Source organism: Phyllobates terribilis, unplaced genomic scaffold, assembly GCF_046119375.1.
Source record: "Phyllobates terribilis strain yellow unplaced genomic scaffold, ASM4611937v1 Scaffold_11__3_contigs__length_659146591, whole genome shotgun sequence".
Classification (NCBI taxonomy): domain Eukaryota; kingdom Metazoa; phylum Chordata; class Amphibia; order Anura; family Dendrobatidae; genus Phyllobates; species Phyllobates terribilis.
In genome coordinates this window covers 562,651,799-562,665,973 of record NW_027362771.1, presented here as the reverse complement: position 1 = coordinate 562,665,973, position 14,175 = coordinate 562,651,799, and the positions used below count along the sequence as shown (strand labels likewise).

General features: G+C 43.7%; 18 non-coding genes across 18 annotated transcripts; all 18 read right to left on the bottom strand.

The window, feature by feature from the left end:
* Positions 1–389: 389 nt before the first annotated feature.
* TRNAI-AAU (transfer RNA isoleucine (anticodon AAU)) lies at positions 390–463 on the bottom strand. The gene has a single exon. It is a non-coding gene; the product is annotated as a tRNA-Ile (tRNA).
* A 941-nt stretch (positions 464–1,404) lies between these two features.
* TRNAI-AAU (transfer RNA isoleucine (anticodon AAU)) lies at positions 1,405–1,478 on the bottom strand. Its single transcript has one exon. It is a non-coding gene; the product is annotated as a tRNA-Ile (tRNA).
* Positions 1,479–1,740: 262 nt separating this feature from the next.
* On the bottom strand, positions 1,741–1,812 carry TRNAD-GUC (transfer RNA aspartic acid (anticodon GUC)). The gene has a single exon. It is a non-coding gene; the product is annotated as a tRNA-Asp (tRNA).
* A 600-nt stretch (positions 1,813–2,412) lies between these two features.
* Positions 2,413–2,486, bottom strand: TRNAI-AAU (transfer RNA isoleucine (anticodon AAU)). Its single transcript has one exon. It is a non-coding gene; the product is annotated as a tRNA-Ile (tRNA).
* A 941-nt stretch (positions 2,487–3,427) lies between these two features.
* TRNAI-AAU (transfer RNA isoleucine (anticodon AAU)) lies at positions 3,428–3,501 on the bottom strand. Its single transcript has one exon. It is a non-coding gene; the product is annotated as a tRNA-Ile (tRNA).
* A 941-nt stretch (positions 3,502–4,442) lies between these two features.
* TRNAI-AAU (transfer RNA isoleucine (anticodon AAU)) lies at positions 4,443–4,516 on the bottom strand. The gene has a single exon. It is a non-coding gene; the product is annotated as a tRNA-Ile (tRNA).
* A 262-nt stretch (positions 4,517–4,778) lies between these two features.
* On the bottom strand, positions 4,779–4,850 carry TRNAD-GUC (transfer RNA aspartic acid (anticodon GUC)). The gene has a single exon. It is a non-coding gene; the product is annotated as a tRNA-Asp (tRNA).
* Positions 4,851–5,450: 600 nt separating this feature from the next.
* Positions 5,451–5,524, bottom strand: TRNAI-AAU (transfer RNA isoleucine (anticodon AAU)). Its single transcript has one exon. It is a non-coding gene; the product is annotated as a tRNA-Ile (tRNA).
* A 941-nt stretch (positions 5,525–6,465) lies between these two features.
* TRNAI-AAU (transfer RNA isoleucine (anticodon AAU)) lies at positions 6,466–6,539 on the bottom strand. The gene has a single exon. It is a non-coding gene; the product is annotated as a tRNA-Ile (tRNA).
* Positions 6,540–6,801: 262 nt separating this feature from the next.
* On the bottom strand, positions 6,802–6,873 carry TRNAD-GUC (transfer RNA aspartic acid (anticodon GUC)). The gene has a single exon. It is a non-coding gene; the product is annotated as a tRNA-Asp (tRNA).
* Positions 6,874–7,473: 600 nt separating this feature from the next.
* Positions 7,474–7,547, bottom strand: TRNAI-AAU (transfer RNA isoleucine (anticodon AAU)). The gene has a single exon. It is a non-coding gene; the product is annotated as a tRNA-Ile (tRNA).
* A 941-nt stretch (positions 7,548–8,488) lies between these two features.
* Positions 8,489–8,562, bottom strand: TRNAI-AAU (transfer RNA isoleucine (anticodon AAU)). Its single transcript has one exon. It is a non-coding gene; the product is annotated as a tRNA-Ile (tRNA).
* Positions 8,563–9,496: 934 nt separating this feature from the next.
* TRNAI-AAU (transfer RNA isoleucine (anticodon AAU)) lies at positions 9,497–9,570 on the bottom strand. The gene has a single exon. It is a non-coding gene; the product is annotated as a tRNA-Ile (tRNA).
* Positions 9,571–10,505: 935 nt separating this feature from the next.
* Positions 10,506–10,579, bottom strand: TRNAI-AAU (transfer RNA isoleucine (anticodon AAU)). Its single transcript has one exon. It is a non-coding gene; the product is annotated as a tRNA-Ile (tRNA).
* Positions 10,580–11,520: 941 nt separating this feature from the next.
* Positions 11,521–11,594, bottom strand: TRNAI-AAU (transfer RNA isoleucine (anticodon AAU)). Its single transcript has one exon. It is a non-coding gene; the product is annotated as a tRNA-Ile (tRNA).
* Positions 11,595–11,856: 262 nt separating this feature from the next.
* On the bottom strand, positions 11,857–11,928 carry TRNAD-GUC (transfer RNA aspartic acid (anticodon GUC)). Its single transcript has one exon. It is a non-coding gene; the product is annotated as a tRNA-Asp (tRNA).
* A 600-nt stretch (positions 11,929–12,528) lies between these two features.
* TRNAI-AAU (transfer RNA isoleucine (anticodon AAU)) lies at positions 12,529–12,602 on the bottom strand. The gene has a single exon. It is a non-coding gene; the product is annotated as a tRNA-Ile (tRNA).
* Positions 12,603–13,544: 942 nt separating this feature from the next.
* On the bottom strand, positions 13,545–13,618 carry TRNAI-AAU (transfer RNA isoleucine (anticodon AAU)). The gene has a single exon. It is a non-coding gene; the product is annotated as a tRNA-Ile (tRNA).
* Positions 13,619–14,175: the final 557 nt, after the last annotated feature.

Here is a 14,175-nt window from a genome sequence, read left to right as displayed (position 1 = left end):
ATTTTACCATGTCATGTACTGTAAAATGGGAAAAATATTACAAATGGGCTGAGATTGTGAAGAAAACTGCAATTTGCACTCACTCGGCAGAGTATGAGAGAATTGGGCCAGGTTCAGTCATTCGTCCTTTTTGATAACACCTTTCGCTGCCCGCTTTGATGCCCGTTATTGTGCCACTAGTATATTTTTCTGTAGCAGCTTTCCAGTGTGTTCACCTCGGGGGACCTGACAGAATTGACATTTATTTTTGTGAATTTTTTTATCTCTTTATTAAACTAGTAAAATGAGAAAAGAAAATGATGCAACAAAGAAACTGCTAAGAAGCAAAAAGCTTCAGCGTTGATCTACCTGTGACCCAATGAGGGAAGGTGACTGGTAAGGGCTGTTTTTGGCCAGTACGGGGATCGGACCCGCGACCTTGGCGTTATTAGCACCACGCTCTAACCAACTGAGCTAACCGGCCATCTGTGTGGGGCTCACCCCTACAGGACAAACTGGAAATATGTGAGAGCGAGCGCAATCATTCTTTTTTGAGGGATGGATTTATCCCACATGTGGTGATTGTTGGTGGCAGATGCCCCTGAAGCGATTGACAATCAAACAATAAAATGAAACGACAGCTCCTGAATACGAATATATTGCCGGATTAATTACATTTTCAATGCAATTTGAAGTACTGCTTCAGATTCCAGAGCTCCAGAGTCCAGAGTCCAGAGTCACAATGTAAAAGACCTCCCCGTCGGGGAATCGAACCCCAGTCTCCCGCGTGACAGGTGGGGATACTCACCACTATACTAACGAGGAATGGCTGTGCTGTGATCTCTGACGCAACACGACTAGAAAGTAAACACGAGGCATGTGAGTGATGATGTGAACAACTGTGGGCCCTGCTCACTTTTCATTTTTGTGCTTTCATTTGTGCAAAAAGCCATAACTTTTTAAATTTTTCTATAGATGTAGCCGCATGAGGGCTTGATTTCTACAGGACAAATTGCAGCTTTCAATGACACTAGCCATTTTACCATGTCATGTACTGTAAAATGGGAAAAATATTACAAATGGGCTGAGATTGTGAAGAAAACTGCAATTTGCACTCACTCGGCAGAGTATGAGAGAATTGGGCCAGGTTCAGTCATTCGTCCTTTTTGATAACACCTTTCGCTGCCCGCTTTGATGCCCGTTATTGTGCCACTAGTATATTTTTCTGTAGCAGCTTTCCAGTGTGTTCACCTCGGGGGACCTGACAGAATTGACATTTATTTTTGTGAATTTTTTTATCTCTTTATTAAACTAGTAAAATGAGAAAAGAAAATGATGCAACAAAGAAACTGCTAAGAAGCAAAAAGCTTCAGCGTTGATCTACCTGTGACCCAATGAGGGAAGGTGACTGGTAAGGGCTGTTTTTGGCCAGTACGGGGATCGGACCCGCGACCTTGGCGTTATTAGCACCACGCTCTAACCAACTGAGCTAACCGGCCATCTGTGTGGGGCTCACCCCTACAGGACAAACTGGAAATATGTGAGAGCGAGCGCAATCATTCTTTTTTGTGGGATGGATTTATCCCACATGTGGTGATTGTTGGTGGCAGATGCCCCTGAAGCGATTGACAATCAAACAATAAAATGAAACGACAGCTCCTGAATACGAATATATTGCCGGATTAATTACATTTTCAATGCAATTTGAAGTACTGCTTCAGATTCCAGAGCTCCAGAGTCCAGAGTCACAATGTAAAAGACCTCCCCGTCGGGGAATCGAACCCCAGTCTCCCGCGTGACAGGCGGGGATACTCACCACTATACTAACGAGGAATGGCTGTGCTGTGATCTCTGACGCAACACGACTAGAAAGTAAACACGAGGCATGTGAGTGATGATGTGAACAACTGTGGGCCCTGCTCACTTTTCATTTTTGTGCTTTCATTTGTGCAAAAAGCCATAACTTTTTAAATTTTTCTATAGATGTAGCCGCATGAGGGCTTGATTTCTACAGGACAAATTGCAGCTTTCAATGACACTAGCCATTTTACCATGTCATGTACTGTAAAATGGGAAAAATATTACAAATGGGCTGAGATTGTGAAGAAAACTGCAATTTGCACTCACTCGGCAGAGTATGAGAGAATTGGGCCAGGTTCAGTCATTCGTCCTTTTTGATAACACCTTTCGCTGCCCGCTTTGATGCCCGTTATTGTGCCACTAGTATATTTTTCTGTAGCAGCTTTCCAGTGTGTTCACCTCGGGGGACCTGACAGAATTGACATTTATTTTTGTGAATTTTTTTATCTCTTTATTAAACTAGTAAAATGAGAAAAGAAAATGATGCAACAAAGAAACTGCTAAGAAGCAAAAAGCTTCAGCGTTGATCTACCTGTGACCCAATGAGGGAAGGTGACTGGTAAGGGCTGTTTTTGGCCAGTACGGGGATCGGACCCGCGACCTTGGCGTTATTAGCACCACGCTCTAACCAACTGAGCTAACCGGCCATCTGTGTGGGGCTCACCCCTACAGGACAAACTGGAAATATGTGAGAGCGAGCGCAATCATTCTTTTTTGAGGGATGGATTTATCCCACATGTGGTGATTGTTGGTGGCAGATGCCCCTGAAGCGATTGACAATCAAACAATAAAATGAAACGACAGCTCCTGAATACGAATATATTGCCGGATTAATTACATTTTCAATGCAATTTGAAGTACTGCTTCAGATTCCAGAGCTCCAGAGTCCAGAGTCCAGAGTCACAATGTAAAAGACCTCCCCGTCGGGGAATCGAACCCCAGTCTCCCGCGTGACAGGTGGGGATACTCACCACTATACTAACGAGGAATGGCTGTGCTGTGATCTCTGACGCAACACGACTAGAAAGTAAACACGAGGCATGTGAGTGATGATGTGAACAACTGTGGGCCCTGCTCACTTTTCATTTTTGTGCTTTCATTTGTGCAAAAAGCCATAACTTTTTAAATTTTTCTATAGATGTAGCCGCATGAGGGCTTGATTTCTACAGGACAAATTGCAGCTTTCAATGACACTAGCCATTTTACCATGTCATGTACTGTAAAATGGGAAAAATATTACAAATGGGCTGAGATTGTGAAGAAAACTGCAATTTGCACTCACTCGGCAGAGTATGAGAGAATTGGGCCAGGTTCAGTCATTCGTCCTTTTTGATAACACCTTTCGCTGCCCGCTTTGATGCCCGTTATTGTGCCACTAGTATATTTTTCTGTAGCAGCTTTCCAGTGTGTTCACCTCGGGGGACCTGACAGAATTGACATTTATTTTTGTGAATTTTTTTATCTCTTTATTAAACTAGTAAAATGAGAAAAGAAAATGATGCAACAAAGAAACTGCTAAGAAGCAAAAAGCTTCAGCGTTGATCTACCTGTGACCCAATGAGGGAAGGTGACTGGTAAGGGCTGTTTTTGGCCAGTACGGGGATCGGACCCGCGACCTTGGCGTTATTAGCACCACGCTCTAACCAACTGAGCTAACCGGCCATCTGTGTGGGGCTCACCCCTACAGGACAAACTGGAAATATGTGAGAGCGAGCGCAATCATTCTTTTTTGTGGGATGGATTTATCCCACATGTGGTGATTGTTGGTGGCAGATGCCCCTGAAGCGATTGACAATCAAACAATAAAATGAAACGACAGCTCCTGAATACGAATATATTGCCGGATTAATTACATTTTCAATGCAATTTGAAGTACTGCTTCAGATTCCAGAGCTCCAGAGTCCAGAGTCCAGAGTCACAATGTAAAAGACCTCCCCGTCGGGGAATCGAACCCCAGTCTCCCGCGTGACAGGTGGGGATACTCACCACTATACTAACGAGGAATGGCTGTGCTGTGATCTCTGACGCAACACGACTAGAAAGTAAACACGAGGCATGTGAGTGATGATGTGAACAACTGTGGGCCCTGCTCACTTTTCATTTTTGTGCTTTCATTTGTGCAAAAAGCCATAACTTTTTAAATTTTTCTATAGATGTAGCCGCATGAGGGCTTGATTTCTACAGGACAAATTGCAGCTTTCAATGACACTAGCCATTTTACCATGTCATGTACTGTAAAATGGGAAAAATATTACAAATGGGCTGAGATTGTGAAGAAAACTGCAATTTGCACTCACTCGGCAGAGTATGAGAGAATTGGGCCAGGTTCAGTCATTCGTCCTTTTTGATAACACCTTTCGCTGCCCGCTTTGATGCCCGTTATTGTGCCACTAGTATATTTTTCTGTAGCAGCTTTCCAGTGTGTTCACCTCGGGGGACCTGACAGAATTGACATTTATTTTTGTGAATTTTTTTATCTCTTTATTAAACTAGTAAAATGAGAAAAGAAAATGATGCAACAAAGAAACTGCTAAGAAGCAAAAAGCTTCAGCGTTGATCTACCTGTGACCCAATGAGGGAAGGTGACTGGTAAGGGCTGTTTTTGGCCAGTACGGGGATCGGACCCGCGACCTTGGCGTTATTAGCACCACGCTCTAACCAACTGAGCTAACCGGCCATCTGTGTGGGGCTCACCCCTACAGGACAAACTGGAAATATGTGAGAGCGAGCGCAATCATTCTTTTTTGTGGGATGGATTTATCCCACATGTGGTGATTGTTGGTGGCAGATGCCCCTGAAGCGATTGACAATCAAACAATAAAATGAAACGACAGCTCCTGAATACGAATATATTGCCGGATTAATTACATTTTCAATGCAATTTGAAGTACTGCTTCAGATTCCAGAGCTCCAGAGTCCAGAGTCACAATGTAAAAGACCTCCCCGTCGGGGAATCGAACCCCAGTCTCCCGCGTGACAGGCGGGGATACTCACCACTATACTAACGAGGAATGGCTGTGCTGTGATCTCTGACGCAACACGACTAGAAAGTAAACACGAGGCATGTGAGTGATGATGTGAACAACTGTGGGCCCTGCTCACTTTTCATTTTTGTGCTTTCATTTGTGCAAAAAGCCATAACTTTTTAAATTTTTCTATAGATGTAGCCGCATGAGGGCTTGATTTCTACAGGACAAATTGCAGCTTTCAATGACACTAGCCATTTTACCATGTCATGTACTGTAAAATGGGAAAAATATTACAAATGGGCTGAGATTGTGAAGAAAACTGCAATTTGCACTCACTCGGCAGAGTATGAGAGAATTGGGCCAGGTTCAGTCATTCGTCCTTTTTGATAACACCTTTCGCTGCCCGCTTTGATGCCCGTTATTGTGCCACTAGTATATTTTTCTGTAGCAGCTTTCCAGTGTGTTCACCTCGGGGGACCTGACAGAATTGACATTTATTTTTGTGAATTTTTTTATCTCTTTATTAAACTAGTAAAATGAGAAAAGAAAATGATGCAACAAAGAAACTGCTAAGAAGCAAAAAGCTTCAGCGTTGATCTACCTGTGACCCAATGAGGGAAGGTGACTGGTAAGGGCTGTTTTTGGCCAGTACGGGGATCGGACCCGCGACCTTGGCGTTATTAGCACCACGCTCTAACCAACTGAGCTAACCGGCCATCTGTGTGGGGCTCACCCCTACAGGACAAACTGGAAATATGTGAGAGCGAGCGCAATCATTCTTTTTTGAGGGATGGATTTATCCCACATGTGGTGATTGTTGGTGGCAGATGCCCCTGAAGCGATTGACAATCAAACAATAAAATGAAACGACAGCTCCTGAATACGAATATATTGCCGGATTAATTACATTTTCAATGCAATTTGAAGTACTGCTTCAGATTCCAGAGCTCCAGAGTCCAGAGTCCAGAGTCACAATGTAAAAGACCTCCCCGTCGGGGAATCGAACCCCAGTCTCCCGCGTGACAGGTGGGGATACTCACCACTATACTAACGAGGAATGGCTGTGCTGTGATCTCTGACGCAACACGACTAGAAAGTAAACACGAGGCATGTGAGTGATGATGTGAACAACTGTGGGCCCTGCTCACTTTTCATTTTTGTGCTTTCATTTGTGCAAAAAGCCATAACTTTTTAAATTTTTCTATAGATGTAGCCGCATGAGGGCTTGATTTCTACAGGACAAATTGCAGCTTTCAATGACACTAGCCATTTTACCATGTCATGTACTGTAAAATGGGAAAAATATTACAAATGGGCTGAGATTGTGAAGAAAACTGCAATTTGCACTCACTCGGCAGAGTATGAGAGAATTGGGCCAGGTTCAGTCATTCGTCCTTTTTGATAACACCTTTCGCTGCCCGCTTTGATGCCCGTTATTGTGCCACTAGTATATTTTTCTGTAGCAGCTTTCCAGTGTGTTCACCTCGGGGGACCTGACAGAATTGACATTTATTTTTGTGAATTTTTTTATCTCTTTATTAAACTAGTAAAATGAGAAAAGAAAATGATGCAACAAAGAAACTGCTAAGAAGCAAAAAGCTTCAGCGTTGATCTACCTGTGACCCAATGAGGGAAGGTGACTGGTAAGGGCTGTTTTTGGCCAGTACGGGGATCGGACCCGCGACCTTGGCGTTATTAGCACCACGCTCTAACCAACTGAGCTAACCGGCCATCTGTGTGGGGCTCACCCCTACAGGACAAACTGGAAATATGTGAGAGCGAGCGCAATCATTCTTTTTTGTGGGATGGATTTATCCCACATGTGGTGATTGTTGGTGGCAGATGCCCCTGAAGCGATTGACAATCAAACAATAAAATGAAACGACAGCTCCTGAATACGAATATATTGCCGGATTAATTACATTTTCAATGCAATTTGAAGTACTGCTTCAGATTCCAGAGCTCCAGAGTCCAGAGTCACAATGTAAAAGACCTCCCCGTCGGGGAATCGAACCCCAGTCTCCCGCGTGACAGGCGGGGATACTCACCACTATACTAACGAGGAATGGCTGTGCTGTGATCTCTGACGCAACACGACTAGAAAGTAAACACGAGGCATGTGAGTGATGATGTGAACAACTGTGGGCCCTGCTCACTTTTCATTTTTGTGCTTTCATTTGTGCAAAAAGCCATAACTTTTTAAATTTTTCTATAGATGTAGCCGCATGAGGGCTTGATTTCTACAGGACAAATTGCAGCTTTCAATGACACTAGCCATTTTACCATGTCATGTACTGTAAAATGGGAAAAATATTACAAATGGGCTGAGATTGTGAAGAAAACTGCAATTTGCACTCACTCGGCAGAGTATGAGAGAATTGGGCCAGGTTCAGTCATTCGTCCTTTTTGATAACACCTTTCGCTGCCCGCTTTGATGCCCGTTATTGTGCCACTAGTATATTTTTCTGTAGCAGCTTTCCAGTGTGTTCACCTCGGGGGACCTGACAGAATTGACATTTATTTTTGTGAATTTTTTTATCTCTTTATTAAACTAGTAAAATGAGAAAAGAAAATGATGCAACAAAGAAACTGCTAAGAAGCAAAAAGCTTCAGCGTTGATCTACCTGTGACCCAATGAGGGAAGGTGACTGGTAAGGGCTGTTTTTGGCCAGTACGGGGATCGGACCCGCGACCTTGGCGTTATTAGCACCACGCTCTAACCAACTGAGCTAACCGGCCATCTGTGTGGGGCTCACCCCTACAGGACAAACTGGAAATATGTGAGAGCGAGCGCAATCATTCTTTTTTGAGGGATGGATTTATCCCACATGTGGTGATTGTTGGTGGCAGATGCCCCTGAAGCGATTGACAATCAAACAATAAAATGAAACGACAGCTCCTGAATACGAATATATTGCCGGATTAATTACATTTTCAATGCAATTTGAAGTACTGCTTCAGATTCCAGAGCTCCAGAGTCCAGAGTCCAGAGTCACAATGTAAAAGACCTCCCCGTCGGGGAATCGAACCCCAGTCTCCCGCGTGACAGGTGGGGATACTCACCACTATACTAACGAGGAATGGCTGTGCTGTGATCTCTGACGCAACACGACTAGAAAGTAAACACGAGGCATGTGAGTGATGATGTGAACAACTGTGGGCCCTGCTCACTTTTCATTTTTGTGCTTTCATTTGTGCAAAAAGCCATAACTTTTTAAATTTTTCTATAGATGTAGCCGCATGAGGGCTTGATTTCTACAGGACAAATTGCAGCTTTCAATGACACTAGCCATTTTACCATGTCATGTACTGTAAAATGGGAAAAATATTACAAATGGGCTGAGATTGTGAAGAAAACTGCAATTTGCACTCACTCGGCAGAGTATGAGAGAATTGGGCCAGGTTCAGTCATTCGTCCTTTTTGATAACACCTTTCGCTGCCCGCTTTGATGCCCGTTATTGTGCCACTAGTATATTTTTCTGTAGCAGCTTTCCAGTGTGTTCACCTCGGGGGACCTGACAGAATTGACATTTATTTTTGTGAATTTTTTTATCTCTTTATTAAACTAGTAAAATGAGAAAAGAAAATGATGCAACAAAGAAACTGCTAAGAAGCAAAAAGCTTCAGCGTTGATCTACCTGTGACCCAATGAGGGAAGGTGACTGGTAAGGGCTGTTTTTGGCCAGTACGGGGATCGGACCCGCGACCTTGGCGTTATTAGCACCACGCTCTAACCAACTGAGCTAACCGGCCATCTGTGTGGGGCTCACCCCTACAGGACAAACTGGAAATATGTGAGAGCGAGCGCAATCATTCTTTTTTGTGGGATGGATTTATCCCACATGTGGTGATTGTTGGTGGCAGATGCCCCTGAAGCGATTGACAATCAAACAATAAAATGAAACGACAGCTCCTGAATACGAATATATTGCCGGATTAATTACATTTTCAATGCAATTTGAAGTACTGCTTCAGATTCCAGAGCTCCAGAGTCCAGAGTCACAATGTAAAAGACCTCCCCGTCGGGGAATCGAACCCCAGTCTCCCGCGTGACAGGCGGGGATACTCACCACTATAGTAACGAGGAATGGCTGTGCTGTGATCTCTGACGCAACACGACTAGAAAGTAAACACGAGGCATGTGAGTGATGATGTGAACAACTGTGGGCCCTGCTCACTTTTCATTTTTGTGCTTTCATTTGTGCAAAAAGCCATAACTTTTTAAATTTTTCTATAGATGTAGCCGCATGAGGGCTTGATTTCTACAGGACAAATTGCAGCTTTCAATGACACTAGCCATTTTACCATGTCATGTACTGTAAAATGGGAAAAATATTACAAATGGGCTGAGATTGTGAAGAAAACTGCAATTTGCACTCACTCGGCAGAGTATGAGAGAATTGGGCCAGGTTCAGTCATTCGTCCTTTTTGATAACACCTTTCGCTGCCCGCTTTGATGCCCGTTATTGTGCCACTAGTATATTTTTCTGTAGCAGCTTTCCAGTGTGTTCACCTCGGGGGACCTGACAGAATTGACATTTATTTTTGTGAATTTTTTTATCTCTTTATTAAACTAGTAAAATGAGAAAAGAAAATGATGCAACAAAGAAACTGCTAAGAAGCAAAAAGCTTCAGCGTTGATCTACCTGTGACCCAATGAGGGAAGGTGACTGGTAAGGGCTGTTTTTGGCCAGTACGGGGATCGGACCCGCGACCTTGGCGTTATTAGCACCACGCTCTAACCAACTGAGCTAACCGGCCATCTGTGTGGGGCTCACCCCTACAGGACAAACTGGAAATATGTGAGAGCGAGCGCAATCATTCTTTTTTGAGGGATGGATTTATCCCACATGTGGTGATTGTTGGTGGCAGATGCCCCTGAAGCGATTGACAATCAAACAATAAAATGAAACGACAGCTCCTGAATACGAATATATTGCCGGATTAATTACATTTTCAATGCAATTTGAAGTACTGCTTCAGATTCCAGAGCTCCAGAGCTCCAGAGTCACAATGTAAAAGACCTCCCCGTCGGGGAATCGAACCCCAGTCTCCCGCGTGACAGGTGGGGATACTCACCACTATACTAACGAGGAATGGCTGTGCTGTGATCTCTGACGCAACACGACTAGAAAGTAAACACGAGGCATGTGAGTGATGATGTGAACAACTGTGGGCCCTGCTCACTTTTCATTTTTGTGCTTTCATTTGTGCAAAAAGCCATAACTTTTTAAATTTTTCTATAGATGTAGCCGCATGAGGGCTTGATTTCTACAGGACAAATTGCAGCTTTCAATGACACTAGCCATTTTACCATGTCATGTACTGTAAAATGGGAAAAATATTACAAATGGGCTGAGATTGTGAAGAAAACTGCAATTTGCACTCACTCGGCAGAGTATGAGAGAATTGGGCCAGGTTCAGTCATTCGTCCTTTTTGATAACACCTTTCGCTGCCCGCTTTGATGCCCGTTATTGTGCCACTAGTATATTTTTCTGTAGCAGCTTTCCAGTGTGTTCACCTCGGGGGACCTGACAGAATTGACATTTATTTTTGTGAATTTTTTTATCTCTTTATTAAACTAGTAAAATGAGAAAAGAAAATGATGCAACAAAGAAACTGCTAAGAAGCAAAAAGCTTCAGCGTTGATCTACCTGTGACCCAATGAGGGAAGGTGACTGGTAAGGGCTGTTTTTGGCCAGTACGGGGATCGGACCCGCGACCTTGGCGTTATTAGCACCACGCTCTAACCAACTGAGCTAACCGGCCATCTGTGTGGGGCTCACCCCTACAGGACAAACTGGAAATATGTGAGAGCGAGCGCAATCATTCTTTTTTGTGGGATGGATTTATCCCACATGTGGTGATTGTTGGTGGCAGATGCCCCTGAAGCGATTGACAATCAAACAATAAAATGAAACGACAGCTCCTGAATACGAATATATTGCCGGATTAATTACATTTTCAATGCAATTTGAAGTACTGCTTCAGATTCCAGAGCTCCAGAGTCCAGAGTCCAGAGTCACAATGTAAAAGACCTCCCCGTCGGGGAATCGAACCCCAGTCTCCCGCGTGACAGGTGGGGATACTCACCACTATACTAACGAGGAATGGCTGTGCTGTGATCTCTGACGCAACACGACTAGAAAGTAAACACGAGGCATGTGAGTGATGATGTGAACAACTGTGGGCCCTGCTCACTTTTCATTTTTGTGCTTTCATTTGTGCAAAAAGCCATAACTTTTTAAATTTTTCTATAGATGTAGCCGCATGAGGGCTTGATTTCTACAGGACAAATTGCAGCTTTCAATGACACTAGCCATTTTACCATGTCATGTACTGTAAAATGGGAAAAATATTACAAATGGGCTGAGATTGTGAAGAAAACTGCAATTTGCACTCACTCGGCAGAGTATGAGAGAATTGGGCCAGGTTCAGTCATTCGTCCTTTTTGATAACACCTTTCGCTGCCCGCTTTGATGCCCGTTATTGTGCCACTAGTATATTTTTCTGTAGCAGCTTTCCAGTGTGTTCACCTCGGGGGACCTGACAGAATTGACATTTATTTTTGTGAATTTTTTTATCTCTTTATTAAACTAGTAAAATGAGAAAAGAAAATGATGCAACAAAGAAACTGCTAAGAAGCAAAAAGCTTCAGCGTTGATCTACCTGTGACCCAATGAGGGAAGGTGACTGGTAAGGGCTGTTTTTGGCCAGTACGGGGATCGGACCCGCGACCTTGGCGTTATTAGCACCACGCTCTAACCAACTGAGCTAACCGGCCATCTGTGTGGGGCTCACCCCTACAGGACAAACTGGAAATATGTGAGAGCGAGCGCAATCATTCTTTTTTGAGGGATGGATTTATCCCACATGTGGTGATTGTTGGTGGCAGATGCCCCTGAAGCGATTGACAATCAAACAATAAAATGAAACGACAGCTCCTGAATACGAATATATTGCCGGATTAATTACATTTTCAATGCAATTTGAAGTACTGCTTCAGATTCCAGAGCTCCAGAGTCCAGAGTCACAATGTAAAAGACCTCCCCGTCGGGGAATCGAACCCCAGTCTCCCGCGTGACAGGCGGGGATACTCACCACTATACTAACGAGGAATGGCTGTGCTGTGATCTCTGACGCAACACGACTAGAAAGTAAACACGAGGCATGTGAGTGATGATGTGAACAACTGTGGGCCCTGCTCACTTTTCATTTTTGTGCTTTCATTTGTGCAAAAAGCCATAACTTTTTAAATTTTTCTATAGATGTAGCCGCATGAGGGCTTGATTTCTACAGGACAAATTGCAGCTTTCAATGACACTAGCCATTTTACCATGTCATGTACTGTAAAATGGGAAAAATATTACAAATGGGCTGAGATTGTGAAGAAAACTGCAATTTGCACTCACTCGGCAGAGTATGAGAGAATTGGGCCAGGTTCAGTCATTCGTCCTTTTTGATAACACCTTTCGCTGCCCGCTTTGATGCCCGTTATTGTGCCACTAGTATATTTTTCTGTAGCAGCTTTCCAGTGTGTTCACCTCGGGGGACCTGACAGAATTGACATTTATTTTTGTGAATTTTTTTATCTCTTTATTAAACTAGTAAAATGAGAAAAGAAAATGATGCAACAAAGAAACTGCTAAGAAGCAAAAAGCTTCAGCGTTGATCTACCTGTGACCCAATGAGGGAAGGTGACTGGTAAGGGCTGTTTTTGGCCAGTACGGGGATCGGACCCGCGACCTTGGCGTTATTAGCACCACGCTCTAACCAACTGAGCTAACCGGCCATCTGTGTGGGGCTCACCCCTACAGGACAAACTGGAAATATGTGAGAGCGAGCGCAATCATTCTTTTTTGAGGGATGGATTTATCCCACATGTGGTGATTGTTGGTGGCAGATGCCCCTGAAGCGATTGACAATCAAACAATAAAATGAAACGACAGCTCCTGAATACGAATATATTGCCGGATTAATTACATTTTCAATGCAATTTGAAGTACTGCTTCAGATTCCAGAGCTCCAGAGCTCCAGAGTCCAGAGTCACAATGTAAAAGACCTCCCCGTCGGGGAATCGAACCCCAGTCTCCCGCGTGACAGGTGGGGATACTCACCACTATACTAACGAGGAATGGCTGTGCTGTGATCTCTGACGCAACACGACTAGAAAGTAAACACGAGGCATGTGAGTGATGATGTGAACAACTGTGGGCCCTGCTCACTTTTCATTTTTGTGCTTTCATTTGTGCAAAAAGCCATAACTTTTTAAATTTTTCTATAGATGTAGCCGCATGAGGGCTTGATTTCTACAGGACAAATTGCAGCTTTCAATGACACTAGCCATTTTACCATGTCATGTACTGTAAAATGGGAAAAATATTACAAATGGGCTGAGATTGTGAAGAAAACTGCAATTTGCACTCACTCGGCAGAGTATGAGAGAATTGGGCCAGGTTCAGTCATTCGTCCTTTTTGATAACACCTTTCGCTGCCCGCTTTGATGCCCGTTATTGTGCCACTAGTATATTTTTCTGTAGCAGCTTTCCAGTGTGTTCACCTCGGGGGACCTGACAGAATTGACATTTATTTTTGTGAATTTTTTTATCTCTTTATTAAACTAGTAAAATGAGAAAAGAAAATGATGCAACAAAGAAACTGCTAAGAAGCAAAAAGCTTCAGCGTTGATCTACCTGTGACCCAATGAGGGAAGGTGACTGGTAAGGGCTGTTTTTGGCCAGTACGGGGATCGGACCCGCGACCTTGGCGTTATTAGCACCACGCTCTAACCAACTGAGCTAACCGGCCATCTGTGTGGGGCTCACCCCTACAGGACAAACTGGAAATATGTGAGAGCGAGCGCAATCATTCTTTTTTGAGGGATGGATTTATCCCACATGTGGTGATTGTTGGTGGCAGATGCCCCTGAAGCGATTGACAATCAAACAATAAAATGAAACGACAGCTCCTGAATACGAATATATTGCCGGATTAATTACATTTTCAATGCAATTTGAAGTACTGCTTCAGATTCCAGAGCTCCAGAGTCCAGAGTCCAGAGTCACAATGTAAAAGACCTCCCCGTCGGGGAATCGAACCCCAGTCTCCCGCGTGACAGGTGGGGATACTCACCACTATACTAACGAGGAATGGCTGTGCTGTGATCTCTGACGCAACACGACTAGAAAGTAAACACGAGGCATGTGAGTGATGATGTGAACAACTGTGGGCCCTGCTCACTTTTCATTTTTGTGCTTTCATTTGTGCAAAAAGCCATAACTTTTTAAATTTTTCTATAGATGTAGCCGCATGAGGGCTTGATTTCTACAGGACAAATTGCAGCTTTCAATGACACTAGCCATTTT